We start from the raw sequence: 12,717 nt of genomic DNA on the forward strand, positions 1-12,717 counted from the left end.
TTGAGATGCATAAGGAGTGTGTGTATGATATTCAAACTTTGTTATACTCTCAACAAAGTTTGGTTTTTCTGAGACATTGAATATTGTATCAATAGTATTCATATCTTTTGGATGAGACATTATAATTATTTCTACTCTTATTTTTATTATATACAATAAATCCTAAACTTTGTAATAGTTTAACATTTTTGGGTGTGGGTTTATGTTGATTCATCATTGTATTATTATTATTTCCACTACTTGAGAATATCAACATTATTTTTATATAGTTGGTGATTTTCTTACATGTAAACAAACAGTTATAGTTTCTCCTCGGAAATTGATCAATTCATTATTTTGATTTATTAGTTTCACACGAATGTGATCTGTACGGTTTGTATTGATTGGTAGGTACACTACAGTTTTTGGAGATACAATTATTTTGAAACCTGGTGGTACAGTTGTAGTTGTATAGAGCTCATACAGTATGTGACCTTCACTACCATTATCATAAGATCCTTTTGCAATATTACATTCTACTCTGATGCTATTCACATTCATAATGTGAACTGGTTTTGTAGATATGTGCCATTTATTAGCTTCTAGCTTCATGTGTTGGAATCCAAGAATTGGAGCAACACTATCTTTCATACTGATATCAATTTCTCTATCTGCATATAACTCACACTGTAGTGTATTATTATTAGCTTTGATTTTCAGTTGACCACTTGTAAGAGATAATTTATTTTGTATATAATCTACTACATTATCCAATTCATATGACCCTACTGGTATTTTCACTTGTTTTCTATTATAGCTAAACTTATCATTGATATTGTTCTCAATATTTGGAATTGTATTGTATGTATATAGATCTATTAGGGCTACTTCATATTTGCTAGATGTTTCCAGTTGTACTGGTGGGAAAATATCACTTACTAGTGGATTTTGATTTGCTGTTATTGGGAACATATTTTTTATACAACCACAATAAACATAAATGACCACATACTATTGAATTGTCATTGATTTCTTGATACTTCTTAAAGTTGTGATGTATTTTTATATCTTCCATATAAGCCATAAATTCAAGTGGAGGACTCAAATTTCCAAAACTATTGAAATAGTCACATGTATTGTTACATTTAATATAACATGTCCAATGACTTCCTGTACTGCTTTCATCATCCAAATTGATTACACCAATTTCTAGATCTTGAGTGGTATTTCTGGTAGACTATCTCTCATGTAGACACCTCGTAGTGGTAATTGAAGCTTTCTTGCATAATCTATTATTCCAATGTTTGTGAATGGTGTTTTTTTTAGAATTTTCCTCAATGTCTATTGTATCCTCTTCTGATTCACCTTCTTCTTTATTGTTTTATTCTTATTCTTTTGCAACTCACACCCTTTGTAGGGTTTGTAACATATTTGAAATTTGGGTAGATATAAAAATCCCTAGCTGAAGTACTAATAGGTCTGAGTAAAGTAACTGGCTAATATCGCCAAAGAGATAACATAAAGATTAGATAGCATCAGCTTGTCCTGGCTAAACGGTACAATAGCCTAAAAGGAATTGAAATAATTTTTTGCTAATAAATATTATTATATAAAATTTTGAACATTGAGGTTAGGTATAAACATTCAGTGATCGGCGACCTAACAATCGACCGAGCCATGCAACGTAGAATCTGACCAAACCCTTTGGCAGAGATCTATTGCGGCAAAACGGTATGCAATTTGGAAGAACAAAAGGTCACGTGGCTAACTATTAGGAAGCATGAAATAAATAGTAGTATATAGAATATTAACTAGCATGTAGAGAGCATACTTAAAAAACCTAATAAAAATAATTAAATGTATCCAGGAAATAGGAGGTTACCAAGCGCATGAATACTGAAACAATTTGCATGCACCAATCACATAATGGCAGTTAATAGGCGGCAATAGTATGCCAATTCAAAAATATTATATATATTTCTATAAATGATTGGGATTTATGTAAAAATGTTATATAGTCTATGTCATAGATATGGCCCGAAGGCAAAGAAATTATTAAACATACAACATAAGTAATAATTTAATATTTTAGTATGGTCTATTTGAACCTTAAATGGCGGAGGACTAGGATATTCAAATTTTATGTAAATTTGAAAGTCGGAAATAAGAATTGTAAAATTGAGAAAGGAGAACCATCACTCGCCTGCCAAATGCCAACATGAGAGGACCCTAAATATTTTAGAGCGTAATACCTTGCTATAACTTGTAAAAGCTAAAGTTAGTTTCAATTATTAAATTTCTTATGAGACTTTGTGATGCTCTTATAAAGCAGAAGTCATTTTCAATTTTAAATAATTTTTGTAACCCCTTGGAAGAGACGATTCCGGCTACCATAGTCCAGGACCACCAGGAGTTGGATCGACATCAGCGGCTCATAAGAAGATTTCGACACGTGAGTGAGAAAATTGAATTAGTGATGGGCGCCCTTAGTGCTTCGAATTTATCTAATAATCAAAGCTAGCTCGTCGAAAGGGTTTTCTTATAAATTAAGAATTTAATAAAAAATACTTGCGCAAGTAAATATAGTATTAAAGGTATTTTATTAGAGGAATATTGAGTCAGTACATTTCAGAAATTCTAATAAATCAAAGAAGTATAAAATCTAGGCTATTAAGACATATTCATATGATCTTTAATTTTTGCAATATAATTTGTGATAATTTGTAGCTCTAATTCACTAAATGAATTGCTCTACTTATTCCATCAGGTGCCGAATCTTGCACCCTGAGATAAAATATATATTCATTACAAAGAAATCTATAAGATACTAGAGATTTCAATATATATATATATTTGGATTATTAGTTGCCAATTTATCAAGTTGATCTTAAGGAACCTATTTTTAATTGAATTGTCCAAGTCGACAAGTATTAGCAAGCTTATATCGCAGCCATATGCAAAAGGATGCATATGATTTAAAATAAAAGCACATGGTAACGTTTCGTGCTATAAATTTAGAGTATAATATTTAAGCCTGTGATATTTTACTGATTTCAATTATTGTTCTTTTTTTATATTATATATTTTTATCGCTCTTTATATTTTTTGCCTTGATCTATTTTTTGCAATATTTGTTAATATATGTATCAAATTGTTTATGGTTTGCAATTTATTTAAATTCCTCAACACTATAGGATAAGTACCATATATATATATATATATATTTATTTTTCAATGAATTACAAGGATTATAGGGGAAGCTCATACCTGGGCCTATAAAGATTTTTATGAGACTGTATCCTATTAAAAAAAAAACCACGACCTAATCTTATAATTATATATTAAATATTTCATGCTCTACCGACTGATGCCAAGCAGGAGGCTAAGCGTTATTTGAATATAAAGAATAACGTCATAGGTTTCAGAAACAACCCACACCCTTTGTAGGGTCTCAGAAACAACCCACCACCAAATTTAGTCTTGGCATTCAATAAGTTTGTAACCAAGTATGCTGATGAGTGCTCTCCAAGGCTAGCATTAGGTGATTTGACTCTTTCCCAAGCCAGGACAGCTAGTTTCTTATCAGCCTCTGTTCTATTCTGATTAGGATTGCTATAAGCTATATCATGTTCCCGGCATGCATCATCAAGTTTATTTATTCCTTTATCACCTCTCTTCAATCTTTTCTCCAAGTTTTGTGCCAGGGCCACAAAAATATCAACAAGTAGTAAGTCAATTGCTTTGTTCAATATAGATCTGATTATTCCAGATCCATACACAACCTTCTTCCTTTTTAAATTTTCAAACAATGGTATTTTCTTCTCAATAATTTTCATTAAGTACATTTTTCAACATGTATATATTTATTTATCCATCTATTTATTGATTGATTCATACAGTATCAAATCTTTGTTAATCTCCAATCTCCGATCTCTGCTTGAAGAAATCTGAGATCTCCAATCACTAAAGATGTCATATCTCACTGATTGTTTACCAATTTGTTATTAAATCTACTAAAAAAAGTTATTCCTGTATTTTTTTATAACATCAACAGGTTCTTCATTATTTTTGTAATAAAAACACTAGGTTCACATTTTCATACAAGTAGGGATCATCATTGACCTTGACCTTGACCTTGAATTTGACCTTGAATTTGACCTTGACCTTGAATTTGAATTTGACCTTGACTTTTGGTTGTATACCTAGTGGGAAATAATAATGGTATTAGGCGACACCTCTTAGGAAGGAGGAAATTGAATTAGGCCACACCTTTTAGGGGTGTGGGGGAGGGAATTGAATTAGGCCACACCCCCCCTAATAAAAATATTTTCCTCAGTGTTCAATAGAAATTCTTGCTTTAAACATCTCCTCCCTGGTCTATAAATACAGGGCTCATTCCAACAGAGAATTCAATCGGGGCAGGGTGGTGGTTGAGATAACATCTCTCAACCTTGACCTTGACCTTGACCTTGACCTTGGTGTTTAATTGATGCTCAATTGGCACAAAACCCCTACTTTTTATACTTCCTTTTAGATAACTCATCATTCTCGGTATTCCCCTCCACTTTTTCCTGTTCACACCATTTAGGGCAGAAGTCCATGTGATGAGGTTTTCTGCTGACACAGTCTAGAATCATTCTGCAAAACGCATATTGCACAAATCTATGTATGTAGCATTGACTCTAATGAGTTCAATAGCATTGATGTCATGTTATAACAATTATTAATTTTTAACATTATCCTAAAGTACATTCTGTATGAGATTGTTTTATCTATATAATTTTCAGTTCTCTAATGATGGCTGTTACTCATCATCTCTCTGGCATAGCTTTTTTGCAGATGGTTCATCAACCTCCTCATCATCATCATCATCATCATCATTGCTCCTTTTACAAGGAAGAGAATGATGTCCAAATGCCAAAGTATGAACTCCATCATCCAATATATGTCTCTTTTTATCAGCATTGCTCAGTGCTTTTTTCTTCTGAACTAGCATCATGATTTGATGCTTCCTGGTACCAAACATCACCTGCTTCCTAGAGATGCCTTCGTTCTCATAGAGACAGTCGAGATAGTCCTGAAAGGTGATGTATCATTCAGCATCTGGGTGGGATTCCAACAGTTCTTTTCCGAGTATTGGTCTTCTCACTCCTTTAGCTTTCTTTATCGAACCACTCTTTAATCGACTTGGATCTTTGGTGAAGCATCTGCAGGCATACAGCTTTGATTGTGGACCTACATATTCATTAGGAGCTCTGCCAGCATATTCATCCTTGAACTTTCCAAGTACCATCTTGTTTGTGTCTGAATAGCATGGGTGGTCGCTCACATGTATTGAAGGTGTCTTTCAGTTGCTGGTTGTTGATGATGTCATTGTAGAGGTTCTCAGTTCCCACAAAGTAGAATAAGCTGTCCGTATCCTGGTAAAGCAGTTGCAGGTTCTCTTTGTATGTAGGTTCCATCACATTGTAGTAGAATTGATACATGAGGGTCTTGCTAATGTCCAACACTGTCAAACCAATGTAGATAGGTTTGTTCAGCTCAACTTTTTCCTTCTGCAGTGTCATGGCACAAATGCTCTTGCCAAAGATGATGCAGTCCTTGTAGGTTGGTCGGGCAATCAGTTTCCTTAGACGTTTCTCATTGTTGACAAGCTCCATGTTCATACACTTCCAAACATTCTTCATCATCTTACCAAAAACTACATATTTCATCAGTTTGAAGAAATTTTTTCAAATTTGTTCCTTGACTGTTGTCAAAGTCTGGTGTTTAGCATAATGTAGGGTGCTAGGAAGTCCTCCTGCTCAAACCTTACACCTAGATAAACTTTAGTGATTTTCAATCCATGTTGTACTGCTTGCTTGAGGGTGCGGTAATGACATACATATCGTTTACAGTTGTTTAGAGTTGTCATCAATCTCAACGATCCTGATTTTGGTGTTTTTTGTTCTCAGCTAGGAATGGAAAATTGTTGTGAGAGTCGTGTAGCTCAGCTGGGTACTCAACGTCCATGTCCAGGATGTAGCCAATCTTTTGAACATCTCCAACACCATCAATACCTCTACTCACCCCCTCTAACTGATCTTTCTCTATCCACTGGAATTTCCAGCATGGGAGTGGTTGACACATCGCCCAGCCATACAGGTTGTTCGCATCTGTATACAGGAGATATGATGTGGGCTTCTCAGGGTCGACAGGCACTCCTGTGTAGACATTGTTGGCAATGGCATGTCGATGAACACATGTTGTTATTCCACCTGTGATGCCTCGTTCAATGAACATATACATGTCATAGTCAGTTAGGAGTTCTGGTTCAACATTTGTATACTTTAGCATAACATCAAAGGAGAAGCCTGGTGATGTGAAGTAGTGAGCACAATCCAAGTTATAGTTTTCCAAACACATATCTCTGAAGCTTTCAAAGACATCGGCCAGAAGGAGAACATCTGTTTTAAGGTATATATCACTGTACTCTCCCAAGGTCTTGCAGTTAAATTTCTCCCACACTTGTTGAGCATGTTCATATGCCTCATCACTGATGTGGCTGTCAGTTAGCTAGCTGAAAAACGTTTCTTTTGGTAGTAGTGAGGTCTCCTCCAGTTTCTCCCACAAATTGCAATATTTGTAGGGGACACACCCTTTCTGGAACCAATTCCAGTTTGTCTCCAAATCCTCTAGCAGTATGTGGTAACACTGTTGACACTTCTTCCGTATACTTGACAAGGTTGGTGACTAGGTTGTCCAAGCTGTTCAGTGTGAATCTGGAGGTATCAATGAATCGTAGGTGCAGTTGCTGGGAAATTTGTTTGGTGAATGATATGTACTTTTCTGATGTGTTTGGGATGACACACAGCTGCTTTTCATCAGTTTGAAGGTGCGGTATGATCAAGTGAGTGTCATAATTGGGAGAGTTGTGAAGAAAAACAGGGATGAATGTTGTACAACATCTTTGAAGGTTGCACTTTTTGCACAGAGCATTCCAGTATACTCCTGTCATATGAGAATGGTCATACACCTTGAATGGTTTCTTGCAGGCTTCACAGTTGGTGGCAGCATTGTGTCTGACTTCCTCCCTCTCAAAAAGTGGAGGCATCTTTATTTGACAATGATTGATTGCCTCATCTAGATCTCTCGCATGCATAGTTAGAGTTTTGATGAAGTGTTCGGCTGCATCAGGTCCTCTTTAGACAATTGGTTCCTGAGGGATGAGGTTGGTGATTGATAGCCACGATGGAAATAAGTTCTTATCTCTAACAAAGTGGAGGCAGTAGCTCATTGCAGTGTGACACTGAATCTGTTCTGAACAAAGTTCAGGCTAGAGCTACCAGAGGACTGTAATTTACTATTTAAATAATCAAATACAAACAAGGGGCAAAATTGAATCTTCAATTTGAGCCAGGTTATTTGTACAGTTAAACTCTGCATCAATGAACAATAAAAAAGAGCAAAAACTCACCAGATTTAATCCAATCTTGATTACTTGCCCTTCAAAGCCTTTATTAGGTGTTTTGATCAGGTTCAGGGTGGGATGAAATCTGGGAATAAGACAGGTTCTGGCTTCCGGGCTGTCTTTTCGCATTCAACTTGCAGGCTATGCACTGTGTTTCGAGCAAAGCTCAAACTGGATTCTTTATAAATTCAAATCTGATTCAAATTAATTCAATTCTACACTATTTATGCTGTTATACTCATAATTCACACACACGACACTCAAACAATTATTTACAAGAAATTTCCGATCGAAATTACATGACAAAATACAAATTCGGTTTTGCACAACAACGGGGACGAAACAAGACAGATTGGGGCTTTTAACATCGACAAGGCCAAAAACAGCTGGACGGTCTGCGCTGGTGCAAACACAAGCCTGCTATTGGCAGAACTGCAGTCTGGGATTTTGGCGCTACAGTTCGAATTCTCTGGCCAGACCATATAGCCTCTTAGCCTCTTAGCCTCTGAAAAACTATTCTTCAGCCAAGTTACAAACTGAAAAAACCACAGAAAGGAAAAAATACAGACATGCCAAAAAGAAAAAAAACACCAAAACCTAAAAACAACACAAAGAAAAAATGCAACAAGCACAACAACTATTGCGTTGGGAGTGGATATAATTTTGTTACTGGTCTTTTATAAATACTAGTCTTTAGGCAAACACTCACCACTCGAACCTTGCCATCACTTCCCGGAAACACTTGTTCAATGACACCCAGTGGCCACTGCAATGGAGGTGTGTTTGGTTGGTCTACTACCACAACCGTTCCCACACTGATAGAAGTGGGTGATTTCAACCATTTTTTATGACTTTGAAGTTTGTGCAGGTACTCTCTTCTCCATCGGTTCCAGAATGATTGAATAAGTTGACTGATCAATTCATACCTAGTGAGACGATTCACAGGGACACTGTCCACGTCCCGCATGGGAAACGATTTCAACGGTGTTAGAGTCAAAAAGTGTGCTGGGGTTAAAGCCAGCGGTTCACACGGATCCTCACTCAGTACACACAGTGGGCGGGAATTCAGGACACCTTCAATCTGCACCAATACAGTGTTCAGTTCCTCATAGGTGAGAAGTTGATTGCCGATTACTCGGAACAGATGCAACTTTACAGATTTGAAATTTGCCTCCCATGGACCTCCAAAATGTGGTGAACCAGGGGAAATGAATTTCCAATCAATTTTGTGTTCGGCGAGTTGACTAGTCAATGTGGTTTGGAACTCGGATGAGTTCAAATGTTGAGATATTTTTCGCAACTGTTCCTTGGTACCTACAAAAATTAGTACCACAATCGGAATACATCACACAACAGGGTCCACAATGTGACAAAAAACGACGAAACACAGCTAAAAAGAATGGGCGTTGATAGATCCGATACAAACTCAATATGTGCCACCTTTGTTGCCATACACACAAACAGACAAATGTAGGCTTTCTAAACACAAGGATTACGATGTCTCGTCATAGTAATACACAGAGGACCAGCGTAATCCACACCACAATTTTCAAATGGTTTGCATTTTAACAATCGACAAGCAGGCAGGTCACCCATTTTTGGAATAATTGCATTATTACTAGGTCGAACACGGAAACAACGATTACACTTAAAGACACAAATACGAATAATAGAGCGAGCAGACAGTATCCAGAATTTCTGTCTAATCAAGGACAACAATAAAGAAGGTCCAGCATGACAATTCTTCTTGTGATGATAATCAATCAACATCGATACGAAAGCGTCGGATTTTGGTAAGATCATCTGATGACAAGTCTCAAATTCCAGTCCAGCATGAGACAAACGACCGCCGACGCGAATCACACCTCTATCAATGAATGGAGACAGGCGATGTAGGCACATAGAACAATCCTCTCCCTTCTCTAATTGCACAAATTCAGATGAAAAATGTATCTTCTGTACCACTTTACATAGATACCTGTCAGCAACATCGAAATCTGATTCTTCTGATTGGGGTAAGATTCGTAAGAATTTGAGAACAAGAATTACAATTCTCAAAAGACGACCATAATCCGAACAACGACCAATCAATGAATATACTGCATTGCTGTTACAATCAGGAAATTTTGTGACTGTCAACACTGACAGTTTTTTCGCCTCAGGTGGATCCACTATCTCTTCCATTTCAGTTCGGACGGGCCAATTGCATTCGTCCTCTGCTATCCATGATGGACCTGAGAGCCACAACGGAAAGTTCACAAGCTCAACTGGAGATAAACCTCTAGACAAACAGTCAGCGGGATTTTCAATTCCGGCAACATGCATCCACTCCTGTATACAAGAATCCTGTATTTTTGCGACACAATTACCAACAAAAGTTTGCCATTTCGAGGATGGAGCATTAATCCAACACAAGGTGACTGTAGAATCAGAGAGTGCGACAATACAAGACACATGACAACGTTCACTAATAATAGTGACTACTGAATTCATGAGTTCTGCCAACAAGAGTGCCGCATACAACTCCAAACGAGGTATTGAAACAACTTTAGATGGTGCTACCTTGGACTTTGAACACAATAATACAACTCTTGGCTCCTCGCTCTCCTTCTGCGACTTCACATAGATAACTGCACCATAACCAGACAATGATGCATCACAAAAACCAATCAAACTGATGTGAGAATCCTGAAACAAACCAACGTGACGTGAAACAGCAAATTTCAACAATAGAGGCAACTCTTTTTGACAATTCTCCCAAAGAGTGCAGATAGACTCAGGCGGCTTCTCGTCCAAATCCACTCCTAATTTCCACAGTTTCTGGACAAGACATACTAGAAATAATGTGAACGGTGACAAGAGACCAAGTGGATTATAGATACGAGCCATCACTGACAGAATAGAACGCTTAGTAGTGACGACCTCACCACTCTTGACTGAAAACTTAAACAGATCAGTACTAGGTTGCCAATTCAATCCCAAGATAGCCTAGGAGTTGTCTGCTTCGAAATCCTTGTACGAAAACGATACCGAGAATTTCTCCAATATTGATGGTGAATTTGAAGTCCACTTTGTGAGCAAGAAACTTCCTCCCTCAAACAGCTGCTTGGACTGACAATACAGCTCTGCGGCCTCTGACTCTGTGGCGACAGATGTGACTAAGTTGTCCATGAACATGTCTCTTGGTATTCTCGCCTTGGCTGCTGGAAAACGATTTCCATCCCCCTCTACAAGCTGGTGGACGGTGCGAAGCGCCAAATATGGAGAGCTTGAAACACCAAAAACAACACAATTGAGCTGATAAATTTCGATCAGATCCTCCAGCAAAGATCTCCACAATACACGCTGATAACGATGGCAGGAATCCTCCACTAATATATGTCGATACATTTGTTTAATGTCGGCAGTTAGTGCGATTGGGAACAAACGAAAATTAACTAACAAAACAAAAATGTCAGTCTCCAATGTGGGACCAGCATGAAGAACCTGGTTCAATGACAAACCCGATGATGTTCTGGAACCAGCATCAAATACAATTCGGATGAGCGTGGTAGTGCTGCTTGCTTTCACGATGGCGTGATGCGGTATGTAGTAACCACCTCGGTCTGTCCGATCTGCTACAAACGACATGTGACCCTGACGTAGGTAATCGATCAATATTTCATGATATGAAATACAAGTATTGCTGTCAAGCTCTAATCGTCTCTCCAAAGTCAGCAGTCTGCGTTCGGCGACAGCATACGAATCTCCCAAGCTGCTGGGCGGCTCCGCAAATGACAAGGCAACAACAAAACGACCAGAATTCACACGATGTACAGACTTCCGAAAATTTACCTCACACTCCAACTCTTCCGGTTTCAGTTGACAGCTTGGTGCAGGGCACGATTCCAACTCCCAAAAACGTTCCACAAAACTATCCAACGATGGACTACTAACGAATGGACTACAGATGGCTGTGAAACAATTTGACACATTCTTTGTTGAAGTGAGAATCGGCGCTCTCCCCATCAGAATGTGACCAAAGACACTATTAACAGTCATCAATTCGTGCGATTCACCTGTACTAGGACTCCCACGTAGCAAGTGAGGAACTAACTCCGCACCAATGATGCCATCTATTCTACTAGGAAGGTAGAATTTGTCGTCAGCCAGTGTGAGATTTTCAAGATGATGAAGTTTGGATCTGTCGATTTCACAAGAAGGCGACTTGTCGATGATTTTATCTACCACTGTGGCATCCATCGAAAACTTGATGGTAGGATCCAACTTCGACTGAATTGACACACAAGTACGACCTCGAACTTCACTAGTACCACCACCGAATCCACGAACAACGGTTTTCATGGGCTGGAATGGAAGTCTCAAACGCCGACACAATTTGGCTGTAACAAAATGACACTGACTCCCGGTGTCAACCAAGAAACAAACATCACAAAGCTGATCATTACAATCTCGAACATGTGCAGTGACAGTCAACAACACAACGGTCGAATTTTTCTACATCGTTGGATGTAGAACAACAACTAATAGGTGATGTGCCACCTGCCTTGGAGTTCGACGAGGACGCAACACCTTCATTGGAACTTGATCTGGAAAAGTGCAATACAGAATGATGAGATTCTCGACATTGAGCGCACTGAGTCTTACTACGACAATCTCTACTCAAATGATCCACATCAAGACAACGAAAACAACAAAACTTTCCTTTAATCAATCAATAACAATCCCAAGGAGTCATTTTCAAGAAACTTGCACAATCTACTAACCGATGACCCGGTTTTGAGCACTTCAGACAATTGGGATTCTTACTAGATGCATCGTTAGATGAATCACTAGATTGAACCACAAACACCTTTGATTTATTATCCTTTTTGTGCCTCATATTAAATGATTCAGTCTGTTTCTCATCAGAAGTAAGAGTCTTAATTTGCTTTCCAATGAATTTGACATAATCGGTATAAGTTGGCATAGCCTTGTCACGGACAGCCGATTCAAAATTTCTACGAGAACTTGGATCCAGCAATCTCAAGCCATGATGGAGGAATATCGAGTCTGACAAATCAGTGAGTTGCAATCTCTTCACAGCATTGATTGAACTGCAAAACCCATCCAAAATCGCAATACAACCTGCCTTTGATTCTGATTTTATTGGAAAAAATTAAAAAAATTGTTTGAAATAGGCATCCACTTGTGCCCGTGGATCATTATAGCGGGTCAATAATGCCTGCCAAATTATTTGATAATTGTTAGCCAATGGTGGCAAATGACGACAAATATTTGCTGCTTGT

At 37.9% G+C, this 12,717-nt stretch overlaps 1 protein-coding gene across 6 annotated transcripts in view; it reads right to left on the reverse strand.

The window, feature by feature from the left end:
• LOC120348926 (calcium/calmodulin-dependent protein kinase kinase 2-like) overlaps nucleotides 1-12,717 on the reverse strand; it is a 525,835-nt gene that overhangs the window by 290,584 nt on the left and 222,534 nt on the right. The gene's annotated exons all lie outside the window — the stretch shown is intronic.

This window comes from Nilaparvata lugens, chromosome X, assembly GCF_014356525.2.
Source record: "Nilaparvata lugens isolate BPH chromosome X, ASM1435652v1, whole genome shotgun sequence".
Classification (NCBI taxonomy): Eukaryota; Metazoa; Arthropoda; class Insecta; order Hemiptera; family Delphacidae; genus Nilaparvata; species Nilaparvata lugens.